We start from the raw sequence: 13,675 nt of genomic DNA, 5'->3' as shown, positions 1-13,675 counted from the left end.
TTATTGACGCTAAGAGTTTTGAGTTGGGAGCCAGTAAGTGGATCCAAAAGATACATATTTTCTCAAAACCCTCGCCGCGAGGCTCTTTTTGACGCGAAGCATATTTTAAAAAGTTCATATTATTTTCAATATACAACTATAGGGGCCTATATTTGGGGCCATGCGAGACACAATTATTGGCTTCTCACGGATATTTGGATATCAGGATAAGAAAATATTATTGTATTCATAAAGTGGCTTTGCGGCCAAAAGCAGTACATTCATTACAAAGCCAAAAGTGGCTACAATACAAAACAGGAATCTTCGGATATCTTCTGAATCTTTTCTCAAGTGGAAGCAGCTATGGAATCCAATGTCGGGTTGAGCAGCGCCATTATCTCAAGGAGGAGCAGACTTCAGGGAAGGAAAAAGAGGAGTAACAGAGCCCCCGCGCCCATTTACATGGAAGCGGTAGAGGAATACAACATAGGCTTGGCCAACGCCATTATCCATGAGAAGGGGAGACTCCAGTGAAAGAAAATGGAGCCCCCGAGCCCCCTCAATTGGAAGCAGCTATGGAATCCAACGCCGGGTTGAGCCGCGCCATTATCTTCTGGAGGGGCAGAGAGTGAAGGAACCGAATATCAGCTTGAGTCTCTGCACCCCCTCTAGCCATGGTAACCACCATTAGTTGGACGTGAAGTATAGGAACAGCCATTCTGTTGCTTGAACCGATTCCTTCAAAGAGTCCATCCCTTCTCATCCCTCCAAGATTCTATCAAGAAGAGAAAGGGGTAGAAGGAGGTGAGAACCAAAGCCCCTTCCATCTGGAGGGCACAACACGGGCCGGGTCTAGAAGGAAGAAAACAGAGGAGGAAAGACGAACCTCAGAGTGGCCGTCCTCCCTTTCTCCGTTTCGCTCCGCGTGTAGGATTATGATAAAGATGATCTCGCATGATCGTGGATCCCACATTCGGAGCCCCCTCGCATTTCTAAACCAATCTGAAGCCTGGCATTGTTGTTACAGACTCCCAGAAGGACGAAACAAGGGTTTGCCTAAGATTACGCCATGAGGCCTAACCCAGGCTTAAGATTACGCCATAAAGCCTAAAATTTAGAGGCTAAAGGTCATTTCATGAGGGGAAGATTTGTGAAGAAGGAGAAAAAGAAGCAAGGACTGAAAGGCCATTTCTTGAATATTTCAGAAAAATTGTTGTGAGTATTCCCTTCCCGAAATACAACTATTTATAGGGACTTCAGGCAAATCCCCACCCTTGAATGAAGCTCAATTTCAAAACCGATGTCAGTAAATCGAGATTAGTGATTCCAAATCTTGGGAAAAAAAGGACTAGCAGCATGTGAGGAACGGTTTTCGAGGAGGTAACTGTTCTATTCACGAGATTATTTTTTCACGACCGTTGTTTTTCAACGAGTGATTAATGCCTTAAATCTCGGAAAAGAAGGGATTAATAGCATGTGAGGAGACCGAACGGTTTTTCGAGGGGGGCCTACAGAGATTGGCCCGCAAAGCTCAATTTCAAGCAAAGTTCCTCCACGCGGAGGTTCGCCACAATAGCACTAGCTTCGGCTTGAGTGGCCCGTTCTCTGAGATGGGCCAGGTTGCGGCCCATTTCTTCAGAAGCAGCCAGAGGTTCATTGAGTTGGGCTTCTTCTGTAGCAATCGCGTTTTCAACAAAGGCTAAACCGGTATGGAGGTCCTCGATCAGAAGTTTGAAGTCGGACCTTTGGATTTGTAGTTCCCGCAGGCGGTTGGTTCGCTCATTTAAAATACCGCGAGAGATGTCCATTTCTCGAGAGAGGCTATTCAAAGCCTCTCGAGTGTCGTGAGCCTGGGCGTTCGCGGCCGGTTGACGTTGGCGGGCCTCACCAAGTTCATTCAGCAGATCGTCAATGGCACTAAATTGCTGCAGGGTCAATGCCTTCTCCTGGCGAAGATACCTTAGAGCTTCCAAGACTCGCGGGAGGATGTCAGTCTCCAATACCCGAGGACCCAGATGTTCGTGAAGCACCACCTTAGCCTCATCCACAGCAGAAAGAGGAGTTACCTCCAACACCCTCATCAATCTCTCGAATCTGGTTGGAGGAGGAGGCGGCGGAGGCACCAGAGGATCACGAACCACCAATGCAAAAGGGTGGACGGCTTCCTCAGTTTCTTCATCTTCAATAGGTTGGTCTATCCCTTCAGCCGCGAGAGAATCTGGAAACTCAACTCGCGGCTCACTATGGGCAAGTGGAGCAGGTTCAAGCACAGAGCCCTCGGCTTTGACGGTTGTCTCATTTATTCGCGAGACTTGGGGGGCACCACCACCGTCAGTATCATTTTCCATCTCTGGGGTGACTGTCCGGCCGATAGGACCCTCAGCGTTTGTAGCCACCTCCTCAGTACAAACAGAATCCTGGTTAGATTCAGAAATGTCAGAAAGCGGGGTTGGATCTAAAGGGAAATGGAAAGTATTGGCCAAACAGTGGCTTACTTCTTGAGCTGTCGGGTCAATATCTGGTACGTGGTCACCAAGAGGAAGAGGCCCCACCTCATTCACCTCTTGAACCTCTAGTGCCGCGAGAATCTCTGTCGTCATCAGTTCCTCATAAGCGGCAGAAGTCTCAGAGTGGCTTTCCAAGCTTTCATCCTCCGAGGAGTCATCATCAGAGATCGTTATTAGAATGGTAGGACCTTGCAGATGTTCTGTAGATGTAGGAGATGGAAGAGGTGCCACGGGGTTAGTTGATGCTTGAACTAGCGAGAGAATTGGCTCTTCTGCAGCGGCTGAGGATCCAGCCTCGCTCAGGCGAGAGGGATCAGTGGTCCTCTGACGGACCTGTCAAAAGATACATAATGAAGATCCTGCCCAGATTCTAAAATTTAAATAAAATAAAACAAGGCCAGAGCTTACCAGCCGCATTGACAGAGGCTCGTCATCCTCAAAGTCATCTTCAGCGATTTGGGAGCGACCGTGTTTGCAAGTATGAGCAGCAATTACCTGCACAGAAGAGGAATCACAACTCAGAAAATAGAAGGGGTTTGGAAAGCCAAATGTGCAAAGTCAGAATTAGTCTGGGGCAGTTTACCTCAGCAAGGCTCACATCGTCATCATCAGAGGACTCCCCCTCAGGAGGCTCCTCGGCTACTGCCTTCTGTTTCCCGGCCTGGGTAGAGGCTGCCCTGCTCCAAGTGGTACGCTAAAAATAAAACAAATGCACTTAACAATAAGGATTGATACTCAAGCCAAGGAAAAGGAATGGTGAAGAAAGACAAAAACATACTGTTGCCCTAGGCTCGTGGATTTGTATCCCTGGACGCGATGATCGAGAAGGTAGAATAGGTCGCGGGGGTTGTGCTGCAGGGTTGGAGAAGCGCTCAAGAATCTTGCGGTCCTCCGGACCAGGACTACTCATGCCACGAAAGATCAGGACGAAGAGTTCGTCATGTGGCGGGTCCCAACAGTTCACGGACACTTCTTTCCACCAATCAGCATAATCATCTTCTACATCGTTGAGGGGGTACATCGCTCTGACCCAAGGGGGAATCACTATCAAAGTAAACCGACTTTGAAATGGGGCAGACCTAGGTGGGGCTAATCTCCGCCAAGAGGTGTAGTAATTGGCAGAATCAACCAGAGGCTAGGGTACCAACTAGGCCAACCCAAATTGGCGAGCAAAGTGGTTAGGGGCATAGAGCTCATAACTTACGCGGTCAGTGGCAAGACGAATATCCAAGCAGGAGATGGCGCGACGAAAGGCCAGGAGGGCTCTTTCGCTATGATCCCGTCCACTGGGCAGAAAGCCATCATCAAGGGGAGGAGGGAATCGCCTAGAAAGGACTATTTTTGGGTCTGGCATCTCTCCCAGCAAGTACAAGAAAATAAAACACTCGGAGTAGGGTGGAGCTCGATACCTTACGTTGCGGCAAAGCCAGTTCCCCAAAAGGGAATCAACTGGAGGTTCCTTTGGAATATCACCGCGACGAAAGAGAGGGAAATAAATCTGCAGCCAAAAGGCAAGGATCCAGAAGGGGCCACTAATGTCGGTATCAAATGGGCGCATTACGGCTCTATAAAGGGAGCGATATAACGCACCCAATACAGGTTGCCCAAGGCCAACACAAATACCATTGTAGAGAGCAGTGGCCAGAGAATTCCAAGGCCCAGTAGGTTTGTTGGAAGAAGTGCAAAAAATAAATTTGCAAAGCCAGAATTCCAGGAATGCGATACCTCCTGTATGGTCACGCCGAGTGTAGTAATAGTCGCGCCAGGATAGGTAGGATCTGCTGTGATGCCCTCGACCAGCCATATCCATTCTCAAAGAAAATTGAATGCCATCAAACTGACCATGCACATAGGGGTCAAAGTCAATGGGCAACCCCGTGATGGTAAGAACATCCAGTAGAGTTATGCTCATCTGCCCAAACCGGAAATCGAATGTATTGCTGGAGGTGTTCCAGAAGCAAAGAGCGGCGGCTAGCGGTGCAGGGCTAGTATTATTGGGAAGACAGAAGCATAGATCGATGGTTTGGGTGATACCCACCGCATCCCATCGGGCCAAATATCTCGGTCGGACCTCCTGATACCAAACATTTTCCTCGGGAGCGACGGTAGGCCAGTAGCCCACTTTCCTCCTTGGTCCCCAACTGCTAAAATCACCAGGCACCTGCCGAAGAGCCGCTATGGGACGACGGATGGGAAACCCATAATAGGCTATAACATCATCTGGCAAACGATCGCGAGGTGTGGGACCCAGACTCGCTTGACTATCACCGCCACCAAAGCCCATCAGTCGACTTCTCTCCTCTCTAGTCTGACTTTTACATCGAACACTCATGTTAGTCCGCCAGGCGAATGCGGCTTTCTCAGTGATTTCATCTGCCTGATCGATAACGAATGGTTTCTTGGATGCCATTTCTAGGTCGCAAGAGATACTTCTCCAATACGCCTTGATTTATAGCTCAAATATGTTTGGAGATTAATTTATTAGCTGGGCCAGTGAGTGGCCCTAGTTGATAATTAATGAGTCATTATTCCATCTTGAGAATCGCATCTAAGGCGACAGTGAAGATACTTCTCCAATACGCCTTGATTTATAGCTCAAATATGTTTGGAGATTAATTTATTAGCTGGGCCAGTGAGTGGCCCTAGTTGATAATTAATGAGTCATTATTCCATCTTGAGAATCGCATCTAAGGCGACAGTGAAGATATTCCACCTTTTCCTACTACCGCAGGGCCAACATAGTGGCCTGATGTTTTTTAAATAAAACATGATTAAAACCGATGCGGTTTTAGATGCTAAAGTTGCAGCAAAATATGGTGGTTTCACTTGGTCACACGTCATGATGACGATAGCCATGATCCAATCATCCTTTTTGGCATAAGACTCGCGAAGAATTAAATGAAAGCAAACAGTTTGCTATTTTGCATCTTATTTCGCCAAGTACTATATGCCTTGATCTAGCCAGGAAAGCGGCTCCAACACCTACATTTGAGAAAATCAACAGAGAGCTAGCAAACAAGGCAGATACTTGTTGCTATACACATGGCGAAGCTACCACCAAGGAAGAGAAAGATCCTCATTCGCGATCAAAAGCAGTCTCCTTCGCATGGGGGGCACGCTAAAGTTTTGATTGCCTACAACCTGCCCAAGTTTCGCTAGATCCATGGGGGGCAATAAAGTTGGCAAAGGAAGCGTCAGTTCATGACAAAGGCATTTCAGATTACGGCATTCAAGCTTTATGGCCTATTTAGAGGCCTATATGGAAACAGTCAAGCCAATACAAGTGGTTTTGGAGCGACAACATTATAAGAGTAGTGCTGATTCAAGACCTTTTCAGTCAAGACGAAGACCTTTGACTTCGAGGTCTGGGGGGCAATGTATGGACCCAAAATGAGCGTTTTGGCCTGACAAGGCACGTCTTGGAGAAATTGAGCCAATGTCAGTGGCTCAAGCTATATATTGTCGACAAGTTTGAAATATATATTTAGAGGCTAAATAAAGCCTACTATGGAAGCATGAAAGCATGAAAAGTCAACTTTAGCACATTTTCCTACTTCGGCTAGGAGAAACCGAGCTAAACAAGGAAGGAGGGGCGACAGACTAACCAAACGAAATTCAAATGAGCTGAAAATTTCCAGATTAAATCTAGAAATCCCAAGGATCATTTATTATGAAGAGTGCCAGAGCTAGTTTTGAGTGGAAGGCCTTCAAACAATCAGTCCAATTTTCTACAGAAGCAAAACTGGAAAACTGGACCTGTAAGAGGTCCAGCAGCATTTCTGGCCCAAACGCATGGAATAAAGCTCTGAAACTTTGTCAGGATGATCTACACTCATAGTGGAACATTTTTTATGAAGACGTCAAAGGCTCATTCTGAAGTCTTGTTGGAGAAATAATTGAAGGAATAAAGGGGCAGAAACTGACCTAAAACCAGCTTAATATTCACATGTTCATATTTCCTACCCACATGAAGAAAGCTAGATGCTTTTCTTTTTTTCCTTGGATATATTTTTCTACTACAATCTCTTTAATAGATCATCATCACTTCCATGTTTCTGCACCTTCATGCTTTGCTTTCATTTCATCATTTCTCTATCTTTTCCATGTTTTACAAATCACTTTCATACTCCACTTTCATTATTTTTCTTCCACTCATCATTTCACTCTTCTTTTTCTTTCCTATATAAACACCTTCTCCTCTCATTCTAGAGACACATTCACAACATCAAAACATCTCTAAGATGATCTAAGTTCTCTCTAGAGCAACCTCTCTAAGAGCAACTCCTCTCCTTCTCTTTCTCTTACCGGTGATCACACTCCTAGTCCTAGTCTTCTCAGAAGCCGACTTTCAGTGCCACCAAACCCTCTGCCAACGTACTTCGGTCCTAGTCTCCTCGGGAGCCGACGGTAGTGCCGCAACCACAACGGTTACAGAACCAGCCAAGCAAGGGTAACGCCCTAGCAACCCAGCCAAGCTAAAGTCACGCTTTAGCAAGTTCTCCTCACTTCCCAGTGGTTCTCGCTCTGCTCGATCTACAACATCGAGTATCGATTGTGATTTTCAGGAAGCTCAGCAAAAGTCCTCGCCACGAGGCACAAAGAATCCCGCGACGAGGTTGGTGCTCTCCTCGTCTACAATCGCTCAACAGAAGTCAGGTCAAGGGACACCCCCGACGACCGCACCCGACGGTGCTGGCACGCCCGCGCAAGAAAAGAGACTGTTGACCAGCTGCAACAAAATTGGAGCCAAACAATAGGTATGAAAATTAATAGTCTGGAAAAGTTCAGACACTGTTTGGACGATTTTCCCTTTTTCAAAGGTAAATTTTCAACTGGTCACAAGGCCTCCTGAAGACCTCATTGTTCTCTCCTCTCCCCTCCCTGATACGTATCTGGAACTCTCTCTCTCTCCAAAGCTGCTTGATGTTACGCCCCGAATCTAAATTTATCGAGTTACTAGTCATTTGAACGGTAAACGACAATTACTTTCACTTTTTACTCTGTTTCGATACTTTTAGTGGCCCTAAAAGTTGACTTTTTGTTCGGGTCAAAATTTGAGAAAGTTTCCTTCATGGAAGTCGTAGAGGACGTTAAACTGAGTCCGTGCATATGTGGTACGTAAATATCGGAGTTCGTATGCAAAAGTTATGGCCTAAAATGTGGAAGTTATTGTTCACGGTAACTTTCTATATATATTGAAAGTTACTGTGGTAGGTTTCGATCCCCGACTTTCTCTCTCTTCCTCTCCTTGTTTCCCCCGCGTCGGCCTCTCTCCTTCTCCCCTTCGTTTTGCCGCCGTTCGGCCACTAAACGGCGAACCCCAGCGGCGGTCGACTCATCTCCTTCCCCCCTACACGCCTGTGGTCGTTGGTCGTCGTGATTTGGCCAAAGAAGTGAGATATTGAGCTGAGAAGATTACTGTAGCAGATCGAAGTTTCCGGCGATAACTTCGGATTCCGGCCATCTCCGGCCAAAAAACCAGGCATAGTAGAAGCGCCTCGAGCCAAGGATCATTACCCCTCAAGGTTTTAGCTTCAATTCACAGCGAGGAGGAAGAATCGAAGAAAAACCCGATTCTAGGGTTTTGAAATTTCTGGAAAATTTTCACTGGCCAAATTCGAGCACTTCAAGGTAAAATTGGAACTTCTTGTAGTTGAGAAAAGTGTTAGGCTTGTTGAGTAGATGTTGTGGCTGAAATTTGGTAGTCGAAGGTGAAGTTGGCCGGCGGCGGGTGGGCCCACGCGCCGCCACTGTAGGTCGCGCGTGGAGGCGCGTAGGGCAGCTTTTTAATTTCAATTTTTTAGCCTATTAAATCCTATAAATGTTGTAGAGCTTATATATGAAGTTTGGTGAAGATTGGGGAAGTTTTGAATCGATTATAAATTCCTGGAAATTCAGAATTTCGGTTATCGATTTATGAGAATCCGACCGTCTGATTTCTCTCGAATCTGCCCTAGAACTTGTAAATTAATGAAATGGTGTTGGTGGTAAAGTTTGGGTTGAATTGAAGGAAATGGAGATGTTGATTTAAGAGGATTGATTTTGGAATCGTATTTAATTGTCGAATTGATGTTCACGGAATATAATTGTGTACAAGGCGCTATACCGAGTTACCGCTCGACGAAGAAACCCGTATGCCTGGTCACCTATATAGTACTGTGAGTGGACTTTTATTTTCAAAGAATGATGCATGCAATTATTTTTCCCGAAATAATATTTTATTTATCATTTTATTTATTGAGCATAATATTTTGCTTTGGATTATAATTTTGGCATTGTTTTCCATATGAATTTCGGATATGAAACTCTTATACTCGGATTTGGACTTATGATTTATTTTCGGAAATATGATTTAATTTTTCGGAGATTTATTATGATTTATTTCAATTATGTTTCGGAAACGGATTTTGAGCCTTCGATAGTTTATCTCTGATATATGATTTTTAATTGAAATCATGATTTATGTGATTCTCGACGAATTATTTTCCGAAGTGATTTCCAGAATTTAGTAATATATTTTATTCGTCGATTTTGAGATTTCTGCCATATTATCGGACTGGAAGTTTTTGTAAGGATTGTTATATTTATTATTTCTCGCCTATTTGTTTATGACTTCGAGAATGTTTTGGCGTGCAGGGCCACGTCATTGGAAGATATCTTTTTCTCGTGAGATATTGGGGAAGCTTTATGGATTTACTGGTTTTCGATTGTTTTCCTCACCATACTCGGGTCGTTCCGTTAGTGTCTCCTCCTCACTTACTTTGTGTTTGTGAGTGGCAGTCGAGGTGATTTATTCTCCTCCTCACGTGAGTGGTAGTTGAGGTTATTAGTTCTCCTCCTCACACAATCTATGTGTGAGTGGCAGTCGAGGGTAGGTAGAGCCTATGGGGCTCCTTTACCCGTATGGTGAAATTTCTTCCCCATATCCTATTTATTACTTGACTAGCGGGGCTAGTCCGATTTCTCTTAACCAGCGGGGCTGGTATGTCTACACGAGATTTTTGAGTTGAAAGAAATAGGTTCCATAAACGTTGCATGCATTGAGGTTTTATTAATTTAAATAAGTGGGAAAGTATTCAAGTTTGCTTCATTTAAATCATCTTAATTATTTATTTTTGTCCACTACACTAACGTGTTTTCAATACTTTTCCCCTGGGCCCTTCGGTTTCAAATGCCCAATTTGCAGGCTAGGTTTGTTGAGGTCGGGCGTACATGGAGTTGAGGCATAGCAAATAGCACAACTTCCGCGTATCTATTTTATCCATGTTTTCCTTGTTTACCTTTTATATTAGAATTGCTCTGATAACATGTGGGTTAAATGTTATTAGGTTGAGATTTGTACTTGTGAAATGGGAGATGTTGAGATTTGGGGAGCATGGTGGCTCCAGGAGAATAATGATGGATTGCTTAGAAGTGTAAATGTCTTTCGACATGTTTTGGGTAGTCCATTTTTAAGGGAAGTTTTGCCAAATTTTTAGTAGAATTTCTTCTAAGGTGGGTCCCGCAGGGCCACTTCGGATTTCGGGGTGAAATCCGGGGCGGGTCTTGTCACTTGAAGTCTGTGCACTCCCCATCTCCTCCGTCCAGTTCGAGATCGAAGCCTTGATGCTCAAAGTCCTCCACTACATCCTCGACGGTAAGGGCTTCGCCTTCGATAGGCCCTTACGCGCCGCCAACCATCTCTACGTCTCGGAACTCTACCGAATCGTCCTCAAAGACAAATCCTCCCTCCGCCTCTAAGCCAACGTCTCCACCGTCCTTAAGCCCACCATCACCGTCCGGATTCTCCAGCTCATCCACCAGCTCACCATCAAGGACCAAGCGTGACCTCTTTCTACACCGATGTGAAGCTCTTCTAGGACCAGTCCCAATCCGACACCATCCTCGACGACGTGTCATGTATGATTGACTGCACCAGGTCCAGCTTAAATGTCGTTGCGGCGGAGAAAGGGGTGGTTGTGGGCTGTTTGAACTTCAGCGACAACGGCGATAAACTCAATTCAAATTGAGTTATGTGATTCTTAAATAAGATTGAATAAAATAATAATAATAATAGAAATAATGAATCAAGATGTAGGCAAAAACCAACCCCAAAATCAAAAGAAAAAAAAATTGTGCGAATTGAAATTGAAGAAGCCGGAGATGGAATTGCTCGACGCCGTAGTAATAGGAGCTGTGTTGGGATTTTGGGTTTTCTAGTCATGCTTTTCTTTTTTAGAAAATTACGTAACAGACCAAATTTGAAAAAACAAAAAACCCATCTTGTATTAGATTTATACAAATAAGGACACAAAGCCCAAGCTCAAGGAGAATGAAGTAGACCTAATCTCTGAGAGTTCATGTGTAATTATGAATTAATATAATTTTTTGTTAAAATTACTGCAATGCCACTGTCAAAAGGTTATGTTCATTGACTGAGACCCAAACTTTTATCATCTATCATCAGATTTTCTTTGATTTTTAATGGAAGACACGAATATCAAGAAGCGAGTTCAGAGCTATGAGTCCGACCCGGTCAAAGTTAAGCAACTCAGACAAAACCTATTGGGCTTCCTCGACGATTCTGATCCCGTTCCGGCGACTCAGGACCTCGACTCGTTCATGAAGAGCTTCGAGGAAGAGATCTCCAATTGTTAGGTATTAATTATTTGTTGGGAATTGCCTGGTCCTGAAATAAAATGAAAGCGATTATGCTGCTTCTAGATCCTTCTCACCCACCTCTCTATTTTTGAATTTTAAATCCCTTTTTCATAATCATCATCATCATTCCTCTTCCTCCGATGCGATTTGGTTTCCCAGCCTCTACTCTCTGATTTTGGATTATGTTGGGGCGTTTTGGTAAGAATCAAAAGTCAATTCTCAGTATTCTCCCTTTCTTTCTCTTGTTTTTATCTTTTTTTTTTCTTGTTCGATGCTAGCCGATCTGATAGCGTGTTTCAATAGCTATCCTCCAGAATGCAACAAGCACAACTTGGATTGTTCACTTCTTGTTAATTTTTCTTTTTTCTTCATCATCACAATTGTTCCGCTTCATGGACCTGCAATGTTACTCTTTTTTTTTTTTTTTGTAATCTCAACCAATTACCTATGCTTGATGCCTTTATATTGTTAGAATTGTATCCTACGATTAATGTGGGGGTTGTTTGTTATGTGGGGGTTGTTCATCATAGTAGTAGTTCTGCTACTGCTACTACTCCAAAGCATTAGCAGAACTGAAGGAGTGCAAGTGCAGTAGCAGAACTAACCTTCAATGCAGTAGCAGAACTGGAGGAGTACGAGTGCAGTAGCAGAACTGGAGGAGTATGAGTGAGTATGAGTGCAATAGCAGAACTGGACGTGTTAATGTTAGAATCCTTGGGGACTCTAGTTAACTATAAGTAAGAGAGATAGAGAGAGAGAGAGAGAGTTGACACGAGATGTATAGTGGTTCGCCTCCGCATGAGCGGGAGACTACGTCCACTTGAATGTTGTACTAGTGTGTCGAGCCTTGCGGCCCAACGAGATTACAAGAGATGTAATGAGTGAATGAATGGTGTTTGAGTGGGAGGAGAGTTCCTTTTATAAGTCAAGGAAGCCATCTCCTCTACTTGTTCTTCGATGTGGGACAAGCAACAACTATTCTAGTGTGGAAATGCCTAGTTTGTGGAGGCAACTTTGCAAGGGCGGGAAGGTGGCTTCCCGGTGGCGGATTTGCGATTTCCGGATACCGTAGCGTAGCTTGAACATAGGGCTACACGATGCATGTCTCGGTTGGGCCTTGCCATGTCTTGTGGATGTCCCAAAGAGGGTGTTAATTATGCTTGGTGAGATAGCAAATACTCCATATTGTTGGAGGTATGTACAAGTCCCCGAAGTCCCTAAGTAAGAGGAGCTTCTTGGTTGGGGAGTTATACACATGATGTCACCAAGCATAATTAACCGGGCGGTACGGAGCCCCTACAAGTCCCCGAACTCCGTAAGCAAGAAGGGACTCGTTAACCTGCACAACAAAGACAAAAGACAGGCATACGTAGAATGCTCGTTGCATTGGGCAACAAATGTGAGTTGCACCGATATGCGTTGGCATATATGAACGTATGGGGTGCGTGATACATGTTGATGCATATGGATTGCACATGATAAATGTGTTACGCGCGCAATAAGACGAACGAGGTCTAGTTTGACGGGGTTACGCTGGTGAGATGTAAGTTGCATGAGTGCCGCGAAGGTATGCATTTGTAACTCATGACCGATGACCGTGCGTACGGTTGTGTCTGTTTGGTTTTCGGTCGTATTAATGGAACGCGAAAAGAATTTGATTTGTCGCGGTTGGTAAACGACAAATGGTAGAAAAATTCAATGTTCCATTAACGTGCGGTGTGTCGAGTAGACATGAGCGTAAAGCTCGAGGATTGCCGGGAAGGCATGAGCGGAAAGCTCAAGGGTTGCCGGGGAGGCATGAGCAGAAAGCTCAAGGGTTGCCGGGGAGGCATGAGCAGAAAGCTCAAGGGTTGCCGGGGAGGCATGAGCGGAAGCTCGTGGGTTGCCGGTAAGGCATGAGCGGAAGCTCGTGGGTTGCCGGGGAGGCATGAGCGGAGGCTCGAGGGTTGTCGGGGAGGCATGAGCGAGAAGCTCGTGAGCGGGAAACTCGGGGTTGCCGGGAAGGCATGAACGGGAGCTCGGGGTGCCGGGAAGGCATGAGCGGGAAGCTCAAGGGTTGCCGGGAAGGCATGAGCGGAAGCTCGGGGTGCCGGGAAGGCATGAGCGGAAAGCTCGGGGTGCCGGGAAGGCATGAGCGAGAAGCTTGGGGTGCCGGGAAGGCATGAGCGGGAAGCTCGGGGTGCCGGGAAGCTCGTGAGCGGAAGCTCAAGGGTTGCCGGGAAGGCATGAGCGGAAAGCTCGTGAGCGGAAGCTCAAGGGTTGCCGGGAAGGCATGAGCGGAAGCTCGGGGTGCCGGGAAGGCATGAGCGGGAAGCTCGGGGTGCCGGGAAGGCATGAGCGGGAAGCTCGGGGTGCCGGGAAGGCATGAGCGGGAAGCTCGGGGTGCCGGGAAGGCATGAGCGGGAAGCTCGTGAGCGGAAGCTCGTGGTGCCGGGAAGGCGTGAGCGGTGAGCTCGTGAGCGGAAGCTCAAGGGTGCCGCGAAGGCATGAGCGGTAAGCTCGTGAGCGGAAGCTCGTGGTGCCGGGAAGGCGTGAGCGGTGAGCTCGTG

This window comes from Rosa rugosa, chromosome 7 (genome assembly GCF_958449725.1).
Source record: "Rosa rugosa chromosome 7, drRosRugo1.1, whole genome shotgun sequence".
Taxonomy (NCBI): Eukaryota; Viridiplantae; Streptophyta; class Magnoliopsida; order Rosales; family Rosaceae; genus Rosa; species Rosa rugosa.
The sequence above is the reverse complement of the archived record's forward strand: the minus strand, read 5'-3'. Positions refer to the sequence as shown.